This window comes from Choloepus didactylus, chromosome 6 (assembly GCF_015220235.1).
Source record: "Choloepus didactylus isolate mChoDid1 chromosome 6, mChoDid1.pri, whole genome shotgun sequence".
In the NCBI taxonomy this organism is placed as follows: domain Eukaryota; kingdom Metazoa; phylum Chordata; class Mammalia; order Pilosa; family Megalonychidae; genus Choloepus; species Choloepus didactylus.
Genome location: NC_051312.1, coordinates 62,045,365 through 62,070,699, shown reverse-complemented (window position 1 = coordinate 62,070,699; position 25,335 = coordinate 62,045,365). Strand labels below are relative to the sequence as shown.

Below are 25,335 nucleotides of genomic sequence, written 5' to 3'. Positions count from 1 at the left end.
TTTGTGCTGGAAGAGGGATGAGGGCAGGACAAAAGTGTTACTGTTTAATTGTTTTAAAGTCCTTCAGGTATTTTTTTACTATTTAGTCTTAGTCAACAGCAGTGTTTATAATACCAAACATACTGAATAAAATATGCAGATTCGACTCAAATTTTCATATTTGAATGACAACACAGACATTCAAATCATCTGAGCTTTATCATTTTGATCATAATACAACTTACTATGGCATATCTTTATTTATTGGTTCATGTAAGTCCAAGATAAGATGTGTCACATCTTGTACCTAAATGTTCATTTCCAACATTCATTCATTCAATAACTATGTACTGAGCCCTTGCTGGGCATCAGGCTCAGTTTGCTAGGTACTAGAAATACAAGAATAGGACTCAGGTTCTCTTGGACTCATCAACACCATGCAATTTCCTATTCCTTAGGCCGGTAAGCACCTACATGAACTCGGCCTACCCCTCCCTCTTACCTTTTTCCTTACCACTCTTCCCCTTTGCCTATTTCTTCCAGTCATATTTGCTGTTCCTTGAAAACACCAAGCTCTTCCTACCCCAGGGATTTGCACTTGCAGCCTTCTCTTCCTAAAATGCTATTTCCCCAGGTCTTCTCATGGCTCACTTCCTCACTTCCTTCTTTATTCAGTTCTTTCCTCAAATTTCACCTCCTTAGAGACAACTATATTTAAAAGCAACTCTCCACCTCTATCCCCCGCCCCCATCTCTTACCCCTCACCCACCTTTAGTTTTCTTCAAAGCATTGCTCATGATCTGAAACATTGTATCTTGCTTATGTTTTATTTTCTGTTACCCCTGGTAGATCTTGGACAGGAAGTTTGTATTTTTCAGCCATTCCAGGAGCCTAAAACAACATGGCATGCAAGAGATGTTTATACATATTTGGAGAATGAATGAATGAATGAACTGGCTCTTGACAGGACAGTGTGCTCTCTGAGCCGGCCTTTCAGGAGTCACTATGGTTCCCTGCCAGATCCAGGGCCCCCACTCCGAAGCCTCAGCCCTCCTCCTGCTCTTGTTGGGCTCTTCCTGTGAGACTTTCTCAGCTCAAGACCTTGCTATCACCTCATTCCTCCCTCCTTCCAGCCCCTACATCAAATCAATCGCCAATCCTGCAGACCCTGTGTCCTCTTGCATCAACTCCTTTTTCTCTCCATTCTTATAACCACCCCCAGTCCAGACATCATCTCTCACCTAGACCATTGTCATAATTTCCTACCTGGGCTCCCTGCCAGCAGGCTCTCCCCCTCCAAATCTGTTGTCCATGGGGCAGCCAGAGTGAGCTTCCCAGCAGCCAGCTTTGATCAGGTCTCTCTCCCCACTGGAAAACTGAAGACCAACTCCTTAGCTTGGCACTTGATGTCCCCAACAACTGCCTTCACCCGCCTACGCAGCCTTCCATCTCATGGCTTTTCTTTTATCCTTTCTGCTGCAGTTAGAGTGAATCACTTGCCAGTTTCTGTACATGCCCTACAAGAATCCACTGTCTGTCCTCTGCTCATGCCGATTCCACTACGTGAAATATCTTTCCTCCTTTCTTCTAATGTGCAACCATTCAGGTGAAGCCCAGACGGTACCTCACTTCTCCAAGAAGCCATTCCTGATCTTCCAGGACAAAATTCCTCCCTCTCTCCTCTTTCCAAAGGATTCTGTGGTTCTCTTTTGGGGCAAGTCTTGGGAGAGGGCAGGCAAAATGATTCAGAAGAAAGAATCCAGAATTTGGAGTTACATGATCTGAGTTGGAGGTACACCTCTCTGACACCGATCCTTAGATAAATGAAACTCTGAGTCTTAACTTCTCCATCTGTAAGACGGGAATGATAACACCACTGATATCGTGGGCATGTTATGAGAATTAAGTGTAAGTAATAGAGCATAAGAACAGCCTTGACACTATATAAAGATTAATTATTAAATTCAATTACCCTAAGGTGCAAATAAGTAATAAACAGAAGTGCTACTCTTCTCAAGGAAGTTTCATGGATATCTTATGCTGGCTGAGTCCTAAATCCAGGAATAGGTCAGTGGGGGAGGGATTTTTTTGAGGGAAGGGGACTTTGAAGCCCTAAAATCCCATGCCCTTGGATGATCTGAAACAGGGAAGAAGTGAAACTTACATCTAACAATTTCTGAGCTTTTGCTATGCCCCAGGCACTGTGCTAAGTACCCTACATACATGATCTCATCTCATCTTCACAATTTTTTGAGTTGGGAATTATTCCCTCACAGAGTTATAGAGGAGGAAAACCAGGCTGATAGCAGTTATATAAATAATGACTCTCCCCCATACCCTCTACCCCACCCAAACCTCCACAACAGTTCAGTGCTGAAAGGGATCCTGGAAATCTTCCAATCCAGTGCCCTTATTTTTTGGATGGAGAAACTGAGAACAAGAGGGGTTAAAAGCATTTACGGAGATTGAACAGCCAGTGAGGAAGAGACTGGGCTTTGAAACCCAGACGTCCTCACTCTCAGGGTGGAGGCCTCTATACTTCAAAAACGCAGGTGTTCACAGCACCTCTTGGAGCACAAAGCCATTGACGTGGAACACAGTGTGACTGGTGGCCCCTGGAGTGATGCCTTGGGGCTCCTGTGGCTCTGCCCCTTGTCAGGCTGCTAGTAATAAGGAAGCTCTTGAGGGAGACTGAACATGGCCATCTCGGCCAACCATCCCAGGCAAGGGAGTCTCCTCAAAGGCGAGTGACCTCATCCATCCACCATCCGGCTATGCATGCACTCCTTCAACATACCTCTCCGGCACCCTTTCTGTGTCAGGCAGTGGGCTCAGCTCCGGGGACACCCAGCTGCCCTTGAGAGAGGGTTGTCCTTGACACCACCAGAGCCTGGCACAGCTGTAACTCAAGCTTTCCAAGCAGCTTTGTCAGCAACACCAAGAGGCCACACACGATGAACGTCAAGGAGGAAGAGGTAGCCTAACATGAGGGACTTGAGGTCCTCCACAAAGGAATGATTAAAGAGGCTGGGGAGATAGTGGGATAAAGAGTCCTGGTTGGATTAGAAGATCTTGGCCCTTAAGAAGGAAGAGGGAGTGCCTGGGAGGGCATGCATTCAGGTCAAGGAGGGAGAAGGGGATGAATCTGAATCCCACATCACCTGGTCCAACTGAGGACACTGAAGCGCCCTGAATCCTGGGAGAACCAGGACTAATACCCTGAAATCTGATCTCTCAGAGTTGTTTCCTTCCCCCAAACCAAATCGCAAAACTGAAATGCTTGCATAAGAGAGCTCTCCTCGAGGCTGAAAGAGGCGAATTAACAGCAAACCTACCCCCACCCCCCACCCAAGGATGGTAGCAAACGAATGGCATTTGCCGCTCCAAATGGGGGCAGGGCTGGAATTACAAAGACTTTTGTGGTACATTTAGGTAAATTTTTGGGTTCTGGGTTTCCCCTATAGAATCAAATTATGTAGGGGAGAGGAATAAGTATGAAAGCCAGGAACCCTAGATTCTAATGCAGGCTTTGCCACTAACTCTGATCACCTTGGTCAAGCCATCTCACAGGGCCTCAGTTTCCCCATCTGTAAAATGAGGGGGTTAAATGAGTTTCCAAGGTTCGCCTCGTCCTGACCCTCTAAGCCACGTGATTCTTGGTAAGGTAACCCCCACACAGCCTCCCAAGGCTCCGACCCCGGCAATCTCCGGGGTTTGCAGGAGCCTGTGCCTCCACCAGAAAAAGCGGCATGCCGGGGGAGGGGAACGTGCTGGGCTTTTATCTTGGAGGTGGGTGGGAAGCGGGCGGCTAACGGACAGGGTCCGACAGAGCCGAAGCTATGGGAAGGTTGGGAGCTGCGGTTTCCACGCCAGCAGGCTAGCGGCGGTCTCTAACCTTCCTCTGAGGTTCAGACCCGGGAGAGGCGATGCAGTCAAGAGCCGCGCACCGCCCCTGGCCGCAGAGGTTCGCACCCCAGACCTCTCTCCCAAATCCTTCCCGGAACTGCACGCGAGCTTCGTGGGGAGTGGCTGCCGCTGCCTACCGGCTACCAAACGCCGGGCCCCCTCCCCCGCGCGCAGGACCCCTCCCCCCGTCCGGGGGCGCCCGGAGCCCCATGGGGGCGTGGCGGGGGCGGGAGCGGGCTCACGGGCCCTAGGGACAGAAGGAGGTATCAGCTGCGGGCCGCTCGCGAGGGACGCTAATCCCTTCGTCTTCCGGCTCCCCACACCACACAAAGGCGCCGCACTTACCGGCCAGAGCGGGCTCCGGGCGCCGGCGAGCGGGCTGACAGGCTGGCGGGAGGATGTGTGCGCACAAGTGTACGTGTGTCTGCGTGTGCCCCAGTGTGTGCCTGCGTGTGTGTATGTATATATGTGATGGGGGCCGCGCCGAGCTCTGTGCGTCTGCGTGTGCGGGGGCGTTCGTCCGTCGGTCCGTCCGCCAGGCGCTCAGTCCCGCTCCGTGCGCGCTCCCTCACCCGACTGCCCCACCGAATGCGCTTCGGCTGAGGAGTCTCGGGCGCAGCCGCCGGTCGCCCCCAACCCGCGTCCCCGGCTCCGCTCCGCCCCCGGGCGGTCTTGCGCCGCTCGGGGGGAATTGCGCAGGGCCCCCGGGCTGGCGGGGCTGGAGGCCGGGGACTGAGGACGAGGCGCTCCGGCAGTGCCTAGGGCCCCAGGGCGGCCGTATCAAGGATCCTTAACCCCTGACCCCGATCTCAGCCGGCTCCAACTCCCCGCGGAGCCCAGCAGTTGCCTCCCCCGCGCTGAGGTTGCCTGGACCGGGAGGGCGGGGAAGCCAGAGCACCGCATCCATTTCATTCATGATTTTCTTCTCCTCCAGCGAGGCTGCGCGGCTATACGGCGACCGCCAGAGGGACCCCGGCGAGGCCGTGTGAACCTAAGCCGGAGCTGGACAGACAGACAAGCAGACACATGGGAGTAAGGGCAAGCGAGACAAAAGGGGCAGAGCTGGGGGTGGGGGGTGGGCATATGGAAAGGGTGCTATCGCGTTGCCCGTACGATGCCCACACCTTCGCTAGCGGAGCGGCCGTATACCCGCGCGCACGCAAAGCCAGGTGCCTAGGACTCGCCACGGGGCTCGGAGGAAGCGCCCGCCTTCACGCCCTTCCCCGTTCAGTCTCTAGGAAGCACGAGCGAGTGGACACCCCTCCCTCCGCCAAGCCCCGCGGTCCTGATGCGCTTGGCGGGGCGCGCACCTGTTTTGGCATTCCGGTGGGCACCAAGATCCCTACCGCGCAAGGAGCTGCCCACGCGCCCCACAATCCCTCATTTCCTAGGCTGGTACCTCACTAACCGGAGGTTCCGGACATTCTATCCCTACGGGGCTTTTTGTGGTGATGGGCTGCACGCAGGGTAAGGATCCTAAACTCCATTTGAACGTGGGGAAACTGGGGTGCACTACAAGGCTAACACCCTGGCTCCAGCCACCATCATTTTTCACCTGGATTTCAGCAGTAGCCTTTTCACTGGTCTCCTGCTTCCACCCTTGGCCTTCTGCGGTTTATTCTCTACACAGCAACCAGAGCTATCCTTTAAAAAAGGAAGTCAGGTTATGTCAGATCACTTTGCTCCTTTACTGGAAATCCTAAGATGGATCTCCATTTCATCCAAATGAAAGCTTAAGCCCCAAGGCCCTTCATGAGCCGGATCCCTATACCTCTTTGACCTCATGGCCAACCCCTCTCCATCCATCCCACTGTTCCAGCCACACTGATCTCCTTAATGTAGCACCAACATGGTAGCCACCCTGTGGCCTCAGGACCTTTGCACATATATTCTGTCTGCTAGGATACTCGTACCCTAGATAGTAACATGGTTTGGTTCCTTATGTCTTAAATGTAAACTCAAAGAGGCCTTCCCTGACTATCCTATTTACAATTGCACGTCTGTCCCTCCACCCCTACCCCCTCATCCCCATTGTCTCTGTGGTGGTTATGACCTTGAGTTTGTGTTCCCTGCACCTTAGGCTCAGTGGCCCCTCATTGCCAGCTCCCACCTGGGTCCTCTCACACCCCAGTACTCCATCCTTATCAAACTACTCTGCTGCCTAAATAAACCCTACATATTCCCACCCCCAGGCCTTTGTTCATGCTGTGCTTTCAGCCTGGAATGCCATTCCACAATGTCTCACCTGTCTTTTAAGGTCTGATTCAAATACCATCACCTCCTTCTCCACAGTCTTCCCTGATATTCCCAGGGACGCTCAATTATCCCTCCCTTTGGGTTCAGACAGCCCTCATTTCTTTCTGTGTGCTGTAATTAGTGGTTCCTTCTGTTGTTCCCCAGATGCACTGTGGACACTTGGGAAGAAGGGCTTGGTTCACTCCCCAGTGCCTAACAGAGAAGGGACCATCGCTACATATTTGCAGATCAAGGGTAGTGATCAGGCAGCCCTGGGCTGGGCCTTGATTTTGTTTTTTCCCCCAGGAGGGGCACAGAGCCCAGCTTGGTCTCGTTACCCTCTAGGCATTTCCTAGGGGGAGGAGGGGGTCAAAGGTAAGATAACCAATCCAGGATGCTTGGACTGCTTGCAAGTGTGGGTAGCGTCAGCCAGTGCTCAAGGGCCCATTCTCCCTCCCTGGAGCATAATCACCATCTTTCATCATAAGACTGATGTTCCCCAGACTACGTCGTGTAACAGTAGCAGCTACCAGTGATACTATGTACGGTGTTTAGTATGTACCAGCTGCCATTTTGTATGTTTTCAATGCACTGCTCTATTTAATATTCATGCCGATCTTTGGAGGTAGGCATTTTGATACTCTATTTTCAGAAGAGGAGCCAGAGTGAACGAGTGACTTACTTAAGGTCCCACAGTTGGTATGCGAGGGGTGTGTTTCAAATTCAGATCTAGCTAATTCCCAAACCCAAGCTCACAGGACAAGGGTGCCTTAATCTCAATGGCCCCAGGGGCTGATGGAGGGGAGGGGAGGAAGAGGAGCTTAAGGAGACTCAGCAGGTCATCCTGGCCCATCCTCAGTTCAGGAGCCCTAGAGTCATGGCACTCCGGGTGGTGCGGGGTCACACAGGTTTCTTTCGGTAGTGCCTGGGATGGTTTGTGGTGGACGCCACTTGTTGCCCTTTACAAAAGCCAACCTCAAAAGGCCAATCTGCCTCCAGAAGTTCTGGCTGTGTGCCCTGGATTCATATCCTAGCTGCTGCTGTCAGATGTAGATAATAGCATCCATCTCAAAGGGTTATGGCAAGGATTAAACTTATTATATGTAGAAAGTAGTAGGGGTTCAAAAAATGGCATTTCTCCTTTCCTTCTTGTAGTGAATTTTTAATCATATCAGGATATAGCTAAACTGGTTTTATCACCTCCTATCTGACCTGTACATCTTCTTATTGAAGAGTGTCAGATTCCCATAGTATACTGAATGTTACCCTGGAGTGCAGTTAAGGACTGGAAGTCTAACATTTATTAAGAGCTTTCAAAATAAGCCGACATGTTACTTCTCTGCCTTTTCTCTATTCATCTGCCCAACCATCCTAGGAAAGAGGTACTGTTATTAGTGATGAGGAACTGAGGCACAGAGAGGTTGAGGGACTTTCCCATGCCCACGGAGCTCGGTGATTAATGGCAGTAATGAAACTCTAGCCTATGTCAGCAACCCCACCCCCTTCTTGTCACCATGGAAGTTGACCCCATTGATTTCCTATCTCTTCCCTGATGGGGGAGGAGGATTTTTTTGAGGCCCATGGCTATGAAGTAGCCATGGGATTGGGAGGATTTGGGCCACTTATTGGACTGTTTTATGTGACTCACTTAACCCTGTTGGTGGAGAGACGAACAAGGGTTTGGGAAAGTGGAGAAGGGGGGTGAGAAAAACGGACAGGGTAATCAGAGAGTGTCTTGGTCGTGGTTGTTGATGGACTATTAGATATTGGAGTCAAGTTCTTGCTTTTGGCTTCACTTGCAAGTGACTCTACTGGTAATGAATTGTTTTGCTACAGTGAAAAATTTCCCCTCTCTAGATTTTTATTTATTTATTTATTTATAACCCACCCCAATCCACAAAGGATTTGAGGTAGCTTATCACAGAAACAGAAGCATAAATCAATGTTAAAATACCAATAAGGATAGAGAATGAGCGCCAAGGAAAATGTAAATAAACTTTGACAGACGAGATCAAGGCTCAATAATTACAGTTGATTTTTATTGAGTTCTTCTTGTGTGCAAAGGAATTTACATACATTATTTCATTTAATCCTTTAAAGAGCCCTGAGAGGTAGGTGCTATTATTATCCTTATTTTGAAGTATAAGGATTGAGGCCCAGAGATTAAATTTGATCTCCAAAGTCACCTATCTGCTAAGCGGTTCAGCCAGTATTTGAATCCATGTCCCTAACCACTCTCGGGTCCTGCCTCCCCAAGGGACAGAAGACCATGAATTTGGAGACCACAGAAATGGATAGAGTTGCTGTGGCTGAGCCTCAAATTTGATTCTGATGTTCTTAGATGCCAAAAAGAAAGGGAAACAATTACATAGAACTATTGCTCTGACATCTTTTAAATCTTTGCTCAAGGGTCACCTTCTCCATGAGAGCTATTCTGACTGCTCTGTTTTAGTACTGGAACCTGCCTTCCCTGCTCCCTTCAGCAGTCCCTAGCTCCCTTTATCTTTCCTTTAAGATGACACATTTCACCTAACTTATTAGATAATTTATTTATAAGCTATATAATATATATTTCATATACTATATGACATATACTACATAGTCTATATTAATAAATTTATTTATAAATTATGAATTAGATAATTAGATACATTATGTTTACTGTTTAATCATCTGTCTTCTCCCACTAGAAATCAAGGTTCACATGGGCAGGCATCTTTAGATCATTGCCTGGCAGATAGTAGGTGGTCAATAAAGTTTTGTGAATGATTGATTTTTTTTTCTGAATGATTATTTTAAAGAGGAAGAAACAGACAAGTGTATCTAAAGTGGCCAAGTGGCTCACTTTGTTTTGCCTACTTATGCTTTTTCTCCCTGTTCCTCCTTTCCTTTTTCCTTTTTCTCTTACTCACTTCCGTAAAGAATTTGAAGCAGCTTTAGCACTTAGCTTAAAGAGCAAGTCTTCGGGAAGGTTTTCTGGTGGTAGACCCTGCTGGTTCCTACAGCCAGTTACTTCACTGTCATTGTTACAGCAAATTCAGAAATGAGTTTCATGCAGCTAGTTTTGGTGGGCTCTCTCAGTGAAAGTTGGACATTATCGCCACACCTGATTCAGTGAAGGTAATCCCTTCAGGGGTCTAGAAATAAGTGCCTAAGTACCAAATCTAAGGATTTGAGATTTAGAGCAGATGCTTTGGGGATGGAGATGGGAAAATAAAAAGCCATGGCTTTTGTGTGAAACAATTTATGTAAAAGAAAAGGCATCCTGTGTTCCTAAGAGCTCACCTCTGGAGTCGTATTTCCTGGCTGCAAGCCTGAGGATTGAAAAGCCAAGGACGTTAGCGTTAGCGAGGCTTGTCAGAGGAGAGCCTCAGCTGAGAACCAGTGCCGGGGTGGGAGGGGTGGGGCGACGGCGGTGGCGATGTGATCTTCCAGAGCTCCCAGCTAAGACTCTGGGAGCCACCAACACCAGCCTGTCAGTTCCAGGTGAAGGCCCAAGAGGCCTTGCTGTTGATCCCAGGAAGAAACATCAGGAACCCTTGTCTCAGGAAGAATGGGAGTCAGAGCTTTGTCTGTCCCCTGGTCACTGCTCTGGGCTTCTGCAAAGCAGATGAATTGAACGGGTATTTGATGGAGGGCCTGCTCTGAGCTGGCACTGTTGCAGAAGTGTGGCACGCATTAGAGAATGACAGTCGGCTTCTCTGCTCTCATGCGGTTTCCCTTTGAGAGGGACACACTGATAATGAACCAGGTTTAAAAAAATGAAAAAAAAAAAAGATAATTTCAGACAGCAATGAGTGCAATGAAGGAAAAGATCACGGAGTGGAGTGATAAGCGTGAAGGTGGGGAGGGGCTACTTTTGACTGGGTCATCAGAGAAGGTCTCTCTGGGGAAATAACATTTAAACACAGACTTGAATCACAAGGACTCCCCCATCCCACCCCATCCCACCTCTGCCCCCACTGAGTAGGAGAGAGCTCCCCAGGTAGAACTTTCTCTTCTAGGCACAGCAGGGAGGCCAGAGTGAGAGAAGAGGTTGGAGAGGAGGGCAGGAGCTGGACTTAGCCTTGAAGGCCATGGGAGGCATTTGGATTTTCTTCTAAATGTGCTGGGAAGCTTCAGGAGGTTTGGGGAGAGTGATGGGATCTGGACATGAACTGTGGGTGCCCTAGAGGGCAGCACCATCGTGGAAGCACCAGGAGCCCTCTCCTCCTGCTCTGGAAGGGCCCTCAGAGGCCGTCAGCCCAGCGCTTCCCTAACGATGCCTCAGAATCATCTAGGAGAACTATTTTTAAAATTTGGATTCTCAGGCTCCACCCCTGGGGAAGCTGAGTCAGTGGAATCAGCTGAGGCTCCATCTTAAAGAAGTTCCCCAGCCGATTCTGATTCTGATTGGAGAAGGATACTGAGGCACGGGGAGAAGGAATGCCCAGCCCACACCACTGCGGGGTATCGGCTGAGCAGAGGCTGGAACCCATGTCATGACCCCAGAGAAACACAGTCGGGAGGCCATGGCACAGCCATGGGAATGAACACTGGCTGACCCAGAAAAGGGGAAACTCAACGGTGGAAGGGGTGGCTGAAGAACTAGGCTTGGAAAGGTGGGAGTCAGGAAGCTCAAGAAGTTACCAAGGTTAGGAAAATATCCCAAGTCTCAGCCAGACATCACCGCAGAAATGCATGAGCACCTAACTTTTTTTTTTCTTTCCTTCTTCCTGCCACACGAGAGTCAAAGTTCTGGGAGAGAAAGAGCCTAATCTGGTGAGTTCCAGGTGTGGGCTCACCCCATTGGCCAGGGGAGGGCAGGCACCCTCACTGACAGTCTCATCAGAGCTTCACACAACGAGGGAGAATAATTCCCCAAAAGGAAATCAGGGGGCTGTTACCAACCTAAAGAAGAACCAGAAATTAGAAAATGTACAACCCAGCATCTTAGAGGATTGTTCAGATCAGTTGCTATTGTCATCATTGGCATCATCACAGCAAACACTTGTTTAATAAATACTTACAATGCATCAGATGTTGTTCAAAGCACATTACATGTATTAACTCACTGAACTCATACTTTAAGGCTAGGACGCAGGTACTGAGACAAGCATCATCAGGAAACTGAAGCACAAAGAAGTTACATAGTCTAAATGTCTAGATTCTGCTTATATATATTTTTAAAGCTCATTTGTACTCATTGTCCAATTTGCTTCTCACAACAACCTGGAAGGACAGGCGTTTTTTTACAGGTGAAGAAAATAAGACTGCACACAGCCTAGGGTGCCACAGCCAGTAAGTGGCAGACTCCTTAGATTCATAAGTTCGTTCGTTGGTTCATTCATTCATCAATTAACACGTGCCTGTCAGTGGCGGGTTTCTGGGAACTTACTGGGGACCGCCTCATGGTTTCTTCTCTCCAGGAGTTTGCCATCTCCAGGGCACAACCTGGAATACCAAGAGTCTCATGTAAAGTGTTTGGACTTCACCCTGCGGGTAGCCACAGAAAAAAAAATTTTTTTTTCATTTTAAAATGTATTTTAGTGCTCACTTTGGCAGTACATATACTAAAATTGGAACGATATGGAGAAATTAGCATGGCCCCTGTGCAAGGATACAATGCAAATTCATGAAGTATTACATATTTTTAAATAAAAAATGGAAAAAATGTATTTTAATGAACAAATATACTATTAGGACACTTTCACTATAACAATTCTAAAAAATATAGATAATGCGAAAGCCCTTTTTTACTTCAGTTTAATATCACCCCCTCCCCAGAGTTAACCACTGTAATCAATTTGAGATGAACTATTCCAGGCCTTTCTCTATACCTCACATACTTATGAACAAAGAGAAATATTTCATTTTTGAGGGGATAAACAAAAGTAGGAACAACTTACCAGTCATTTTACAATTTTCTGTTTTTCACTTAAAAATATCTTTCAGAGATCTTAACAAGTTAGTACATATAAATCTACCCATTTCAATTTGACTGCTGGTATTCCATAATACAAATGTATCATAGTTTATTTAGTTGAATCACTATTGATGGATCTTTATGTCTTTTCCAGTGTTTTGCTATTATAAACAATCTCTGTGATGAATATTCTTGTGCATACCTTTCAGGACACATAGCTGAGTATTTCTCTACCTTAGAGACTCTCAATCATAGCTGCATGTTAGGCTGCCTTGGAGGGCTTTTAAAAAGTGATGCCCAGGCCCCAATCCTGTGACTAATTAAATTGCAATCTATGAATGCAAGACTTGGGCACTGGGGAATTCTTTTTTTTTCTTTTTCTTTTTTTTGCTTTTTCCCTTTTTTTTAAGTAGTAACATATATACAACTCAAAACTTCCCAATTTCTCATTTTAATCACTTTCAAATGTAAATTCAGAGGTATAAAATACATTCACAATATTGTGCTATTATCACCATATCCATTATCCAAATTAAAAAAAAATTTTTTCTCCTTAATCCTTAATTCTTTTTTAAAAAAAATTAGAGCAGTTGTAAATTTACAGAAAAATCATGGAGAAAGTACAGAGTTCCTATATAAGCCTTACCCCACCCCCCAATCCACAACAGTTTTCCTTGTTATTCACATTTTGCATTAGTTAATGGCAACTTTGTTACAATTGATGAAACAATGTTATTATAATTATACTATTAACTATAGTCTTAGTTTACATTAGGGTTCACTCTGTATTGTACAGTTCTGTGTTTTGTTTTGTTTTTAAATCCTGGAAACATATATACAACCTAAAATTTCCCATTTTAATCACTTTCAAATATATAACTCAGTGGTGTTAATTATGTTTACAAGGTTGCGCTACCATCACCACCACTTTTCGTCACCTCGAACAGAAACTCTGTACCCAGTAAGCAACAAATCTCCCTTCCCCTCACCCTCCTGTCTCCTGGTAACCCATAATTTACTGTCTGTCTCCCAGGAGGATTTTAAGCTGGGAACTTGGGTTCTATGAAGACAACTCTGACTTCAGTGTGGAGAATGGGTTGGAGATGGGGTAAGAATGAAGAGGGGGAGACCATTAGGCGGGTGATGCCGTAATTCAAGTGAAAACTGGCTGCCTGGGTTAGGACGGGGGCACTGGAGATGGAAGGCAATGCGCAGAGTTGAGAGAGAAGAGGACAGAGGATGTAAAAGTGGCAGGACTTGTTGATTGGATGAGGGTAGAGGGGAGGGAGGAGTTGAGGGTGAGAGAATGAGTTTTTTAATGATAAGTTTTACTGAGATAAATTCACAGCCATTCAATTCATCCATTTAAAGTGTACAGTTCAATGGTTTTAGTTTATTCACAGTGTTGTGCAACTGTCACCACATCAATTTTAGAACATTTTCATCACTTCACAAAGAAATGTCACATCCACTGACAATCACCCGCATTCCCATTTCCCTCTAATCCCCCCTGACACAGAGGCAACTTCTTGTGAGAGAAAGCTTTTGACATGGACATCTGGGTGGGGGTGGTACCATATACTGTGGAGAAAGACTAGCAGAGGAGCCATGTGGTGGAGAAGATAATAAACTCCATTTTGGACATGTGGAGTTTGAGGTTCCAGTGCGATAGGTACACAGAGAGATACAGAAGTTTGCTGGGTCTGTTGCCTCCAGATGCCACACTCTTCCTGCCATGCCTTGCTAACATAGAATCTCCACATGCAAAGAACATTCAGAAACCCAGGGACTGTCAGATTAAACCTTAGAGATCCCCAACTTCAGCCTCTCACATTTCAGATGAGTTAACAGAGGTCAGAGAGCAGAAGTAGTTTCCAAGAGATTGCACAGCCAGTGGATGGCTGAGCTGAAACTGGAGCCCGGGGCTTCCCAGAGGACCCTTTTTTGCCATCTCACATTACCCTATTAAAGCAGAGGGTGCAAACCAGCAACCAGAAGCTGAATCCAAACTGCAGAAGGATTTTGTTTGGCCTGTAACTAACTCAAATTAGTTGCCTTCCTTAAAAAGAAATGAAACATTTCATGTAAAAATCCATATTTCCAGAGCCTATATAAAAATAAATAACAAAAGATCTGGCAACTTCAGGCTCACATCCCCACATGGCAGTGACCAAATGGAGCTGGGTAGCAGCTGCCCCCTCGAGGCCAAGTACGCCCAGTTTGCCACAGTCCTTACTGCTCCCTCCTATCCCAATTTCTGAGGGTGTGTGCTATTTGCCATTTATCAACTGTTTTTTTTTTTAAAGGGTAAAGTCACATTGTTTCCTATAACATAGCAAAAATACATCTGAACCCAGCTTGCTTCATTTCCTTGACCTCTGTAAGAATTTGAGTTGTGAACCTATGCCTTTCTCTCTGTGAATTGCACATTCCTATTTGTAAAGTGAGGATGCAACAATTCCAAGGCCCTTTCTAGTTTTGGCTTCCAAGGCTCTCCAAGTCTGCACTTCAGAAATGAGTTGTGCTATTGACAATGCTTAATTGTTCTGCAGATGGGTTTTGAGGGATGGCTCACCTTTGACTCTTTTGTCCTCGGATTATGATGTATCTAAGCCCTTGACAGAAAAATGCCTTTTGTTTGGGGAGTTTATCTTTCATCTTTGATTTTGAACAAAATGATTTCTTCGAACAATGCAGCATAGCTGCAGTTGCTAGGAAGAGACAGCATTGGCACAGGCTGCCTGGAGACAAGGCCATCAGAAAACTCTTGTATTTTCTTCCCTCCCTTCCTCCCTTCCTCCCTTTTCTCCTTCCTTCTTTCTCTCCCTCTCACTCCCTCCCTCCCTTCCTCACTCCTTCCCTCATTTCCTTCTCTCTCTCTGTCTTCTTTTTTGAACAAAGATACCATAATCCTCTTCTAAAAAGAACAATATCAGTCATCAATAGAGTTTATATTGCCCTGCCCCCCCCCCCCCCCCACCGGCCAAACAATTATGTCTTCAGTAAACTGACCTCCTGAATTTTAATTCTGGCCCTTCCACTATATAGCCAGTTGATCTTAGGCAAGGAATTCATTTTTCTCTGGTCCTCAGTTGTCCTGTATTGTAAAATAGAGAGGTGGAGGAATGGCAGCATGCTGTTGCAGTTCCTTTCGGCCCTAACATTTTAGGAGACTCTCAGAGATTTAGAGACTAAAGTAACACCAGAGATAACCTCTCTACAGGCCTCCTTCCTGGCCAGTAAGGCTACCCATGGAACCCTTCAGCTTGAGGTCATAATATGTGGCCATAGGTTTTTGGTGTCCTCTCCTGCAACTCTTCTCTGCTATCTAATAAGAAGTGAAGAAGGGACACTATCCATCATTTCCCACTAGATGTGATGTGTCCCAGATATCGGCCTTGCTAGGTATTTTCTTTTGTATCATTCTTTTGGTTGCAGAAAGGGCCAGTGACAGTAACTGTCTTTGATTTTTTTTTTTCCAAGTCCAGTATCGCCATCAGACTGCAGCTCCCCAGCCACAGGTGATTTTGACGATTTAAGCAGCAAGTCCGCCCCCTGGTGTCCTTTGTAAAAGTTGCACAAAAGCTTCAATCATTCAACCGAGACTCACTGAACTTATAAAAAATCCTCTCTCTGCTTGCCTCTTAAGGCAAGACAAAAATTGGGAGTAAATATTATGTAAGTAACATATAGTCTCAAAACTGGAAGGTTATTGTCTCTGAAGCTTGTATTTCCACTCTCAGAGCCTATTTTTTTCCCCCATTTGGCATGTCCCGTTCCTCTGACCCTCGATTCTTGTCTTAGCAGTTGGGATAGAAGATATATTAATTAAACACTGCCCTTCTCTAGTTACACTTGGTCGCTCAGTGCAACAGTGGATGGGTTATTACAGGAGATAATCAGTTTCAATTGGCTGAAATGTAGAAGCAGATGTTGCATGAATCTTTCCTGGGATGTTAGAAAGGGTAGGGGTAAGGTTAAGCTTACTTACTGAGTACTTACTACATCCAAGAAACTTTCCTAAGTGATGGGGGCATACTTGTGAACAAAACAACATCCTTGTTTTGTGAGCTCACACTTGACTGGGGGAAATGAACTTCAATGTAATTTTCTAACAGATTCTAAGATTCATCAATTCCAAGTAAAGGTAATCTGGTTTGGCAGGAATTTGTGACAATCTCCTCAGGGGCCAAGGAGATTTGTACATTACAGTGGTTAGCAATTGAGACTTCTGGAAACCACCATGAGCCACAGGGACCCCTAATACTGAGTCCTGGGTCCTGAAAGTGAAATCCAAAGCTAGACTGGTTTAAGGTCTTTGTTCTCCAAGGTGCAAATGGTCCCGGGTGTAGCCTGTGGGGAGAGAGGACAGGAGAGAGAGGAACATATACAGGCATCAGGAGTTGCATTTCCTTACAAATCACCAGAGCTGGAAGGCGACTTGGAGATGATATCTTCTAACATCATTATTTTAGAGATGGAGTAACTGAGACCCAGAGAGAAGCTACTTGCCTGAAATCATGCAATCAATGATCATCAGCAGATTGGAATTAAAAATTGCATGATATATATTGATTAGGAAAACAAGCAGATTACAAGTGTAAACTCTGTGATTCCAATTTTATTAAAAATCAAATGTGGTTATCCTTTGGAGGTAAGATTGCAAGGGTTTTAAATTTTCTTCTATATGCATTGATATATTTTCTAAATATTCTACGATGAAACTGTGTAATTTTAAAATTAAATGCTTTTAAAAGAATTTGTCTTTTCATTGATTCAAAGGAAATAAACCAGAAGTGTGCTTATATATTTATATATATGCATGTATAAGCATATAAATACAAAAAAACATGTGTACATATATTTCTTATTTCTACTTTCATGAGTATTTTGTTTAGTGACTATTGTAGGCACTGCTAGTTCTCTGATCATTCTGGGTACACAGCAGGGTTGCTCTTCCTTCACTCTGGCACTTATGTGGGATAATATGACTACTTCTGGCCATGGGCTGTGAATGGAAATGATCAGAATCACCTCAGGGCCACAGCGTTTTGTTGCCGGTTCGAATCTCTCTAGCGACAATGAACCCTGAAGCCTTGTGTTGAGATAGAGGTTCCTCAAGATGGAAGTTACTTGAATCGCTGAGCCACCACCTAGAGGACATCTGCTTTGGAGAGGTGCCAGACTGTGGTGGATTTTGGATGAACAGGAAATAAACTTTTACTTTAATTGTCATTGAGATTTTAGTGGTGTTTGTTGCCACAGCATAACCTAGTCAGTCCCAACTAATACAGTAACTTATGTAATAAAAATCTCTACCATTTGATAAAATGTAATCAAAATACCCCATACTCAGAAATTTTTATGTCAGAATTTCAGAAATTCTTACATTAGATATATTTGTAATGAATAATCACCCTAAGATTGATTTAAAATTAAGACCACTTTTTTTGGCACTCAGCAAATGTTTATTGTATGGATAAATGGTTGGTCACTGCATTTTAGACAATTCTGAAAAACAGACAATTCTGAATAACCTTAAACATCAAATAACACACAGCCCACCCACCCCAAATAAAAGAGAACACATTTGTTATGCATATGACAAGGAGTTAATGCATCTACAATACAAAGATCTTTTATAAACCAATGTTCCTGTTTGCTAAAGCCACCATCAGTTCCTATTCGCAGCACCCAATATTCCTTGGAAATACCAGACAGACGCGGCAGTGGCCAACAGTAAATTTCAGACCTCCCAGTATTTAAAAGTTTAGGTTCTCTGACCATTCTGTATTGCAGAGGCACTTATCCAGAAAAGGTACCTCCCCACATTTGGGGAACTTTAAATTTACCAGTAAAAAAAGCTTTTGTTCCCCTTCAAGGGAAAGAAAGAAAATCACTCCTCAAAACCCAGCAGATCTGGCCAGGAGATCTTTCCTTCTGTCCCATGTCTTCAGGCTCTTTTCCTTTTCTTTTCTTTCTTTCATTCTTTTTTTTTTTTTTTTTTTTTTGCAGTGGAACAAGAGACCAAAACCTAACTGAGTTACAAGAAATAAGACAGTAGTGATGGCTATAAAGGGAGTCGCCAGGAACAATTCCTTTACCCCCACATCCAATGTAGGTGCTTCACAGAAAGAAACAAAAATAACAAACCCACAAATTACAACAGTTGGATTTACAAAATCCATTCATCCAAGGGTGGTGGAAGGCAGGAAGGGGAGGTAGAAGGGTAAGTGGCACAGGAAGAAAAACAAAGCATTCAAATTAGTCCAGATACAGGGTTGGGGGGTGGGGGGTGGTGGCAATCTCTAGAAAATAGCTGCAGAAAATCTGTGGTCCTTCAGACTCACAGCGGGTGTTGAAAATCCACATACTCGTGTCAGGAGAGTCTGCCCTACATGCACCAGACACCAAATCTCCAGTTTCTCAGAGAGAAGGGAATATGCAGAGGGCCCTTGCAGAGTGGGTCCAGCCTTCCCTGGGTAGGGGAAGGTGAGCAGGGAGATCCACCACTGCCTCCTTCCAATCCCACCCACCCCCTTCGGATGGCAGAAGATTCGGTGGCTGTCAGCAGCCTTCAGTTTGGCAGGCGATGGTTGCAGTGACAAGAACTTCTCTGCAGAGGTTGAGCTACTCAGGGCAGACCACAGACAGATCGTCTTGTGAAAGAGTCTGTTGCTTAAGAAGCAACCAAGGACAAGGGATGCAAGGACAAGAGGTATGGTTTGCCAGGGGTCTTTTCTTCATTGGTGCTGATAGTGAATAAAGGAAAGAAGATAGAGAAGAGACAGCCCCTGATAACCTATGAGGTCTGCATTGCTGTGAGAAAAGCTGGGGGCAAACCAAATCCAAAGTAGCAAGACCAGTTCCTTTCTATATTTGACAACCGCTGGTGCATTTCAATTGCTTTATTGAACCAGCGATATTCGAAGCAGCTGAGAGTAGAGAAGGGACATATGCAAGAGACTAACCAGCTGACCGATGGGAAAGAAAGTCACAAAATCCCCTGGGTGAGGAAAAGAGCCTGCAGCAAAAGGTTGAAGAGCATGTCAGCAATTATTTTGCAGCACTAGGGAATGGATGAGGCTTCCTCCCTGATGCCTCAAATGCCAGATCAGCTATATCCTGAAACCAAATGGCATTGACAACTTTGCTAAGCACAAACAACTTTGCTAAACCCAAAGAGCACTAAAATTGGACATAACGAAGAATTCCAGCCACAACCAAATGTCTCCATGTAGCAGTGGATCATCTATAATTTGTGCTGTTACTGACTGAAGCACAGGAATGAACACTTGATAAAACAAGAGGAGACTGAACCAGAATACTTCACCATTCCAAGCTCAGCACTGGAAAATTCTACTAACAATACGTGGTTTACTCACCTGCTTTTCCTCTATGCTCTCGGCTCTCTGCTGGGCCAAGACACTACTTGCTCTTCTCCACCGCTGCTCCTCTCTCTTTTGCAGATTTCGATCATATCGATTTGAGATGGTACAAATGCCCCAAGATGGAGTTTTTGATTCCCCTGCCAAGGTCCTGGAGAAAGGTTTTGATACTGTCAGCCATCTCTTTACCACCCAGTCTGCCGACTACAGAGAGAATAAAATCTCTCATCGTGAAGGACCTGGCAGCTCCGCCACCTGGGCTCCGGCCCCGCCCCTCCATCCTGCGGGCTGCTCCTGTTGGGGCCAGGCCACCGGCTCTGGCTCCGGCTCTCCTGGGGCCCTGCCATTTGATTTTGATCACAGCCAGGTGTGGGAATCGCTGGTCTAAAGAATGACTTTCAGGTTGCAGTTATCATTACTTCAATCCAAACTTCGTCTAAATTTAGTAATCATGTTTGTTCTGGTTTGCTTAATACTGCCTTTATGCAAAATACCAGAAATGGATTGGCTTTTATAAAGTGGATTTATTTGGTTACAGATTTGAAATTCTAAGGCCATAAAAGTGTCCAAACTGAGGCATCAACACGAGGATAGCTTCACTGGAGAAAGGCCAATGGTGTCAGGAACACCTCTGTCAGCTGGAAGGCACGTGGCTGGCATCTGCTGGTCCTTTGCTCCTGGGTTGCATTTCAAAATGGGTTTTTCCAAAATGTGTCTCTCAGCTTCTCTCTCTCAGCTGCTGTGCCTCCTTGCTTGGGCTTCTGTCTTTCTTAGCTTCTCTCTCTCAGCTGCTGTGCATTTTTGCTTATTCCCCCAAGGCGTTTCTCTCTAAGCATCTGGGGGTCCTCTCTTAGCTTCTCTGGGGCAAACTCTGGGCTTCATCTCTTAGCTTAGACATCTCCAAACGTCTTTCTGTCTGCACCTCCAAGCGTCTCCAAGCGTTAGCATGTGCGTCGACCCTTCAGCTCTCTTAAGTGCTCCAGTGAACTAATCAAGACCCACCCTGAATGGGCAGGGTCTATACCTCCATGGGAATAATTTATTTTATTTTATTTTATTTTATTTTTTACTGCTTCATGAGATAGAAATATTTCCACCCCCCATAGAAGTTCCTTCATGCCCCTTATAGTGTATTCCCAGTCCAAGCTTCAGTTCCTGGCCATCACTGATCTGCTTTTTATCAATATACTTTTAACTCTTCTAGCATTTCATAGAAATAGAATCATGCAGTAAGTCCTACTTTGTGTGTGGAATATTTCACCGAGCATAATGTTTTGAGACTTATCTTTTTTGTTGTTTGACTCAGAGTGGTATCTCTTTTTATTGAAGAGTAGAATTCCTTTGAATGGATTAGACTTCAATTTGTTTATCCGTTCATTTGTTGATAGACATTTTGGGTCATTTCCAGTTTGGGGCTATTATGAATAAAGCTGCCATGGACAACCACATGGAAGTCTTGTGTGGACATATGTTTTTACTGCTTTGAGGTAAATATCTATGCATGGGATTTGGTCATACGGTAAGTGCAGTTGTAACTTTAGAAGCAACTGCCAAACTGTGTTCCCAAGTGGTTGAACCATTTTTGGATGCTAACCAGCAATGTATGAGAGTTCAGGCTGCTTCACACCCTTGTCAGCTCTTGGTATGGTCAGAATTTTTCTGTTTATTTTTTAATTTTTTTAATTTTTTTAATTTTGAAATAAATTCAAAGTTATAGGAACAGTTGCAAAAACAATACTAACCCCATACAAAGAATTCCATCATACCCTGACCCCCCTCCCCTGATAGCTCAATCCACCAACTTTAACATGCTGTCACATCGCTATTTCTTTCCCTCCCTCCCTCACTATCATCCATCATCTATTGCTCTGTCTTCTGAACATATGAGAGCTAGCTGCACACATCCTTGAACATACACTGTAATTCACATATACACTTCCCATGAACAAGAACATTCTTTTATGCAACCCCATTAAGCGCAGCTAAGAAATACAACAGGTTCAACAATGATACAAAGCTTACATTCTGTATTTCCTTTACCTTATGCCTTAACTGTGTCCCTTTGAGCCACCTGTCCTCTATCCTCTAATTCCATCCAAGTTCATCCTTGGCATTCAATCATCTATTTAGACTGCCTTTTTTTTTTTTTTTTAGTTGTGGGAACATATATACAGCCTAAATCTTCCCATTCCACCCCCTCCCTAGCCTTCCATTAGTGGGATTGATCACCTTTAGAATGTTGTAATGCTCTTTCCCACCATCCATTACTAGAAATTTCCCTTCACCTCAAACAGCAACTCCACCCTCATTTCTTAACTCCCCATTGCACCATCCCCCATTTCTCTTAACCTGAACTCTACTATTCATCTCTATGATTACATTCTCTGATAGTTTCTTTGTGTTTGCTGTGGGGGTTAAAATTTACCTCTTATATTCATAACAATCTTGTTTTTCTTTGATACCACCTCCACTTCAATAGGACACATAAACTATGTTCCTATACTCCTCCATTCCCCTACCTTTGTATAGTTGTCTAAAATTACATATTTTGCATTGCTTTCAAAACCACTGATTTGTCATTAGGGTTTGTGTAATTTATATCATGTAGGAAGTAAATAGTGGAGTTGCAGTTCAAAAATTATTGACTTCTATTTGTATTCCATTGTGGTTGGAGAATGTGCTTTGAGTATATTCAAATTTTTTTTTTTTTTTTTTTTTTGAATTTCTTGAGGCTTGTTTTATGTCCCAGCTTATGGTCCCTTCTGGAGAAAGATCCATGATCACTAGAGAAAAATGAGTGTCCTGGTGCTTTGGGATGTAAGGTACTATATATTTCTGTTAAAATTCTCTGTATCTCTTTCTTCTTTCTGTTGTTTCTCTGTTGGTAGGGTTCCCTTTAGAATCTGAAGTAGGGCAGGTCTTTTATTGGCAAAGTCTCTCAGGATTTGTTTGTCTGTGAAAAATTTAAGCTCTCCCTCGAACTTGAAGGAGAGTTTTGCTGGATAAAGTATTCTTGGTTGGAAGTTTTTCTCTCTCAGTATTTTAAATATGTCATGCCACTGCTTCCTCGCCTCCATAGTGGCCACTGAGTAGTCACAACTTAGTCTTATGTTGTTTCCTTTGTATGTGGTGAATTGCTTTTCTCTTGCTGCTTTCAGAACTTGCTCCTTCTCTTCAGTATTTGAGAGTCTGATCAGAATATGTCTCAGAGTGGGTTTATTTGGATTTATTCTATTTGGAGTTCGCTAGGCATTTATGCTTTGTGTATTTATATTGTGTAGAAGGTTGGGGAAGTTTTCCCCAACAATTTCTTTGAATAGTCTTGCTAGACCTTTACCCTTCTCTTCCCCTTCTGGGACACCAATGAGTCTTAAGTTGGACGTTTTATTTTATCTATCGTTTCCCTGAGATCCATTTTGATTTTTTTTTATTTTTTTCTCCATTCTTTCTTTTGTTCTTTCATTTTCTGTTCTGTGGACTTCTAGGACACTGAGATGTTGTTCAGCTTCCTCTAGTCTTGTAATGTGAATATCCAGAGTCTTTTTAATTTGGCCAACAGTTTCTTTTATTTCCATAAGATCTTCTATTTTTTTATTTAGCCTTGCAATGTCTTCTTTATGCTCTTCTAGGGTCTTCTTTATGTAGCTTATATCCTGGGCCATGGTCTTCTTGATGTCCTTTAAATCCTTTGCCATGCTTTTGTTCCTCGATTGTGTTTCTTTGATTAATTCTGCGAGGAATTTCGTTTCTTCTGATAACTTGATTTGTGTGTTTGGAGTTGGGTTCTCCATATCGTCTGGTTTTATCATATGCATTGAGATTTTCTGTTGTTTTTGGCCTCTTGGCATTTGCTCTGCTCGACAGGGTTCTTTTAATTTGTAAAAAAAAAACCTATCTAATTTTTCAAACACTGTTTGGTGACATACACTTTAACTAACCAGCAGATGGCGTCTGTGAGTCACCTATACCTCTCAAGTTAGTTCTCCACCTTGTCCCCATGTTATATGGAGAAACGATTCTTGTGGGGTCCAGCTGGAGAACTCAGCCTGGGTGCATTGCTGGAGCTGTCCACCCTGAATGCTGGGCACTTGTACGGGTGGTCAGGGAGGAGGGACAGCCTCAATATTCAAATCCCCCCGGTTCCCAGAGATTCAAGGCTGCCGCAAGAGTCCAAGCCTTCATTTCATTTCAGCCCCAGCTGCTTTCTCTCGATGACTCACAAACCACCGGACTTGGCGTAGTGTCTCTGGGATCTCCGAGCAGGTCCCCCCCCAGCCGCGATCCTCCAGGACCTCTGCTGAGGTAATGCTGTGCTACGTCATCAGCGCGCGCTGTCCCTCAAGGGAAGCCCCGGGCCGCTGGGCCAAGCCGGCTCGCTTTTAGCCTTATGCAGAAATGGCCTAACGGGGCATCTCCACACCCCACTCCTTGCACAGTTCCTCCTTCCCAGCTCCGGGACAACTGGCGGGGCTCTGGGCTGTGGGCACGGCCCCAGGCAGGGGTTTATCCAGCCCTCCTGGGAGTGAGCTGCTAGCTGTGGGGATTCTTTCAGCTTCTGGCTCTCCCCTCCATTCCCCCAGCCCCAGGGCTATCTGCAGAGGGCTATCTTCCAGGCCAGACACAGAGAGGCCGGCCCAGCCCCCTCTTGCTGTGTTTTACTGCGTGTTTCCCACGATCGCACCTGCAGCCGATCGCACCTGCAGCCGCTCCTGGCTTTTCCCCTTTTTTCTTTTCTTTTTTTTTTTTATTTAAAGAGCCTGTTGGTCTCCAGATGCCAAACCCTGGTTTCCCCGGATCGCCGCACGGCTGCGGGACTTCCAGCCAGCTCACTCACTCGTTTCAGAATGCAGACTCTCAGTTCACCAAGTATTCAGCCCCTGGGAACTAGCAGATCTCATCCAGCTGGCACATTGCTGTAACCGGTATTCTGGGTCATTCTCTGGTCCTTATCTAGCGTTTTCCAAGGAGGTATTCCTTAGCCCTGTCTCACCTAGCCGCCATCTTCTAGGTTCCCATGGGAATAATTTAATCAAAGGTCTCAACCACAGTTGGGTGAGTCACATCTCCATGGAAACTCTCAATCAAAAGGTTCCACTCAACAAGATTGGATTAAAAGATCGTGTCTCTTCTGGGGTCCATAACAGTTTCAAACCAGCACAATGTTGAAATGGAAATCAATTTTATAATTTCAGGTCAGATTTTCTAGATGCAGAATCTGAGATGGGGATTCATATTCCTGTGTGCCCTCAGGAGAAACCTGTAAGGGAATGAGAAAAGCAGGTTAGGGAGAGAAAGAAGCTGAGGAAGAATTTGATTTCAGCATAGTCTAGACTCAGCCCGATCTTGCAGGGAGCTCTGGAATATAAATTGCTCCACAGAGTATGTCTCACCTTGAGTCAAGGAGCTGGGCATCTGTACATGCCCATACCCTCCCCAAGCCCCCCATCCCAGGCAGTCATTGGCTATAGGCAGCCCAGGTTAGGGCCTATCCCAAGGACAGACAGCAATTCAGGTTGTAGCCTGGGGGATAAACACTGAACTGGAAAAAGGTGTCCCGGAGTGTCTTGGTGGGGCACCAACAGCATCTGCTATGATCCAGCTTTTGCATCACTCAGATGCATTTCTTCTCATATTAAATTTACTCCATCCGCCATAGTTTCTCCAGGATTCTGGATAACTACAACTTATAAGGAAAATTGTAAGAGGAGGGTGTATTAGTTAGGGCTCTCTAGGGAAACAGAATTAATGAGAGATATCTATGAATATAAGATTTATAAAAGTGTCTCACTGTCGGTATGCACGAGTCCAAATTCCGTAGGGCAGGCAACAAACTGGCAACTCCAATGAAGATGTTCGATGAACACCTCAGGAAACAAACTGGCAACTTCGATGAACGTGTTCAATGAACTCCTCAGGTAATGA

General features: G+C 45.1%; 1 non-coding gene and 1 pseudogene across 1 annotated transcript; one reads left to right on the top strand and one right to left on the bottom strand.

Annotated features, from left to right (window-relative positions):
* Positions 1 to 3,787: 3,787 nt before the first annotated feature.
* Positions 3,788 to 19,594, bottom strand: LOC119536955 (annotated as a pseudogene).
* On the top strand, positions 11,649 to 11,754 carry LOC119538869. The gene has a single exon (XR_005217661.1). It is a non-coding gene; the product is annotated as a U6 spliceosomal RNA (small nuclear RNA).
* Positions 19,595 to 25,335: the final 5,741 nt, after the last annotated feature.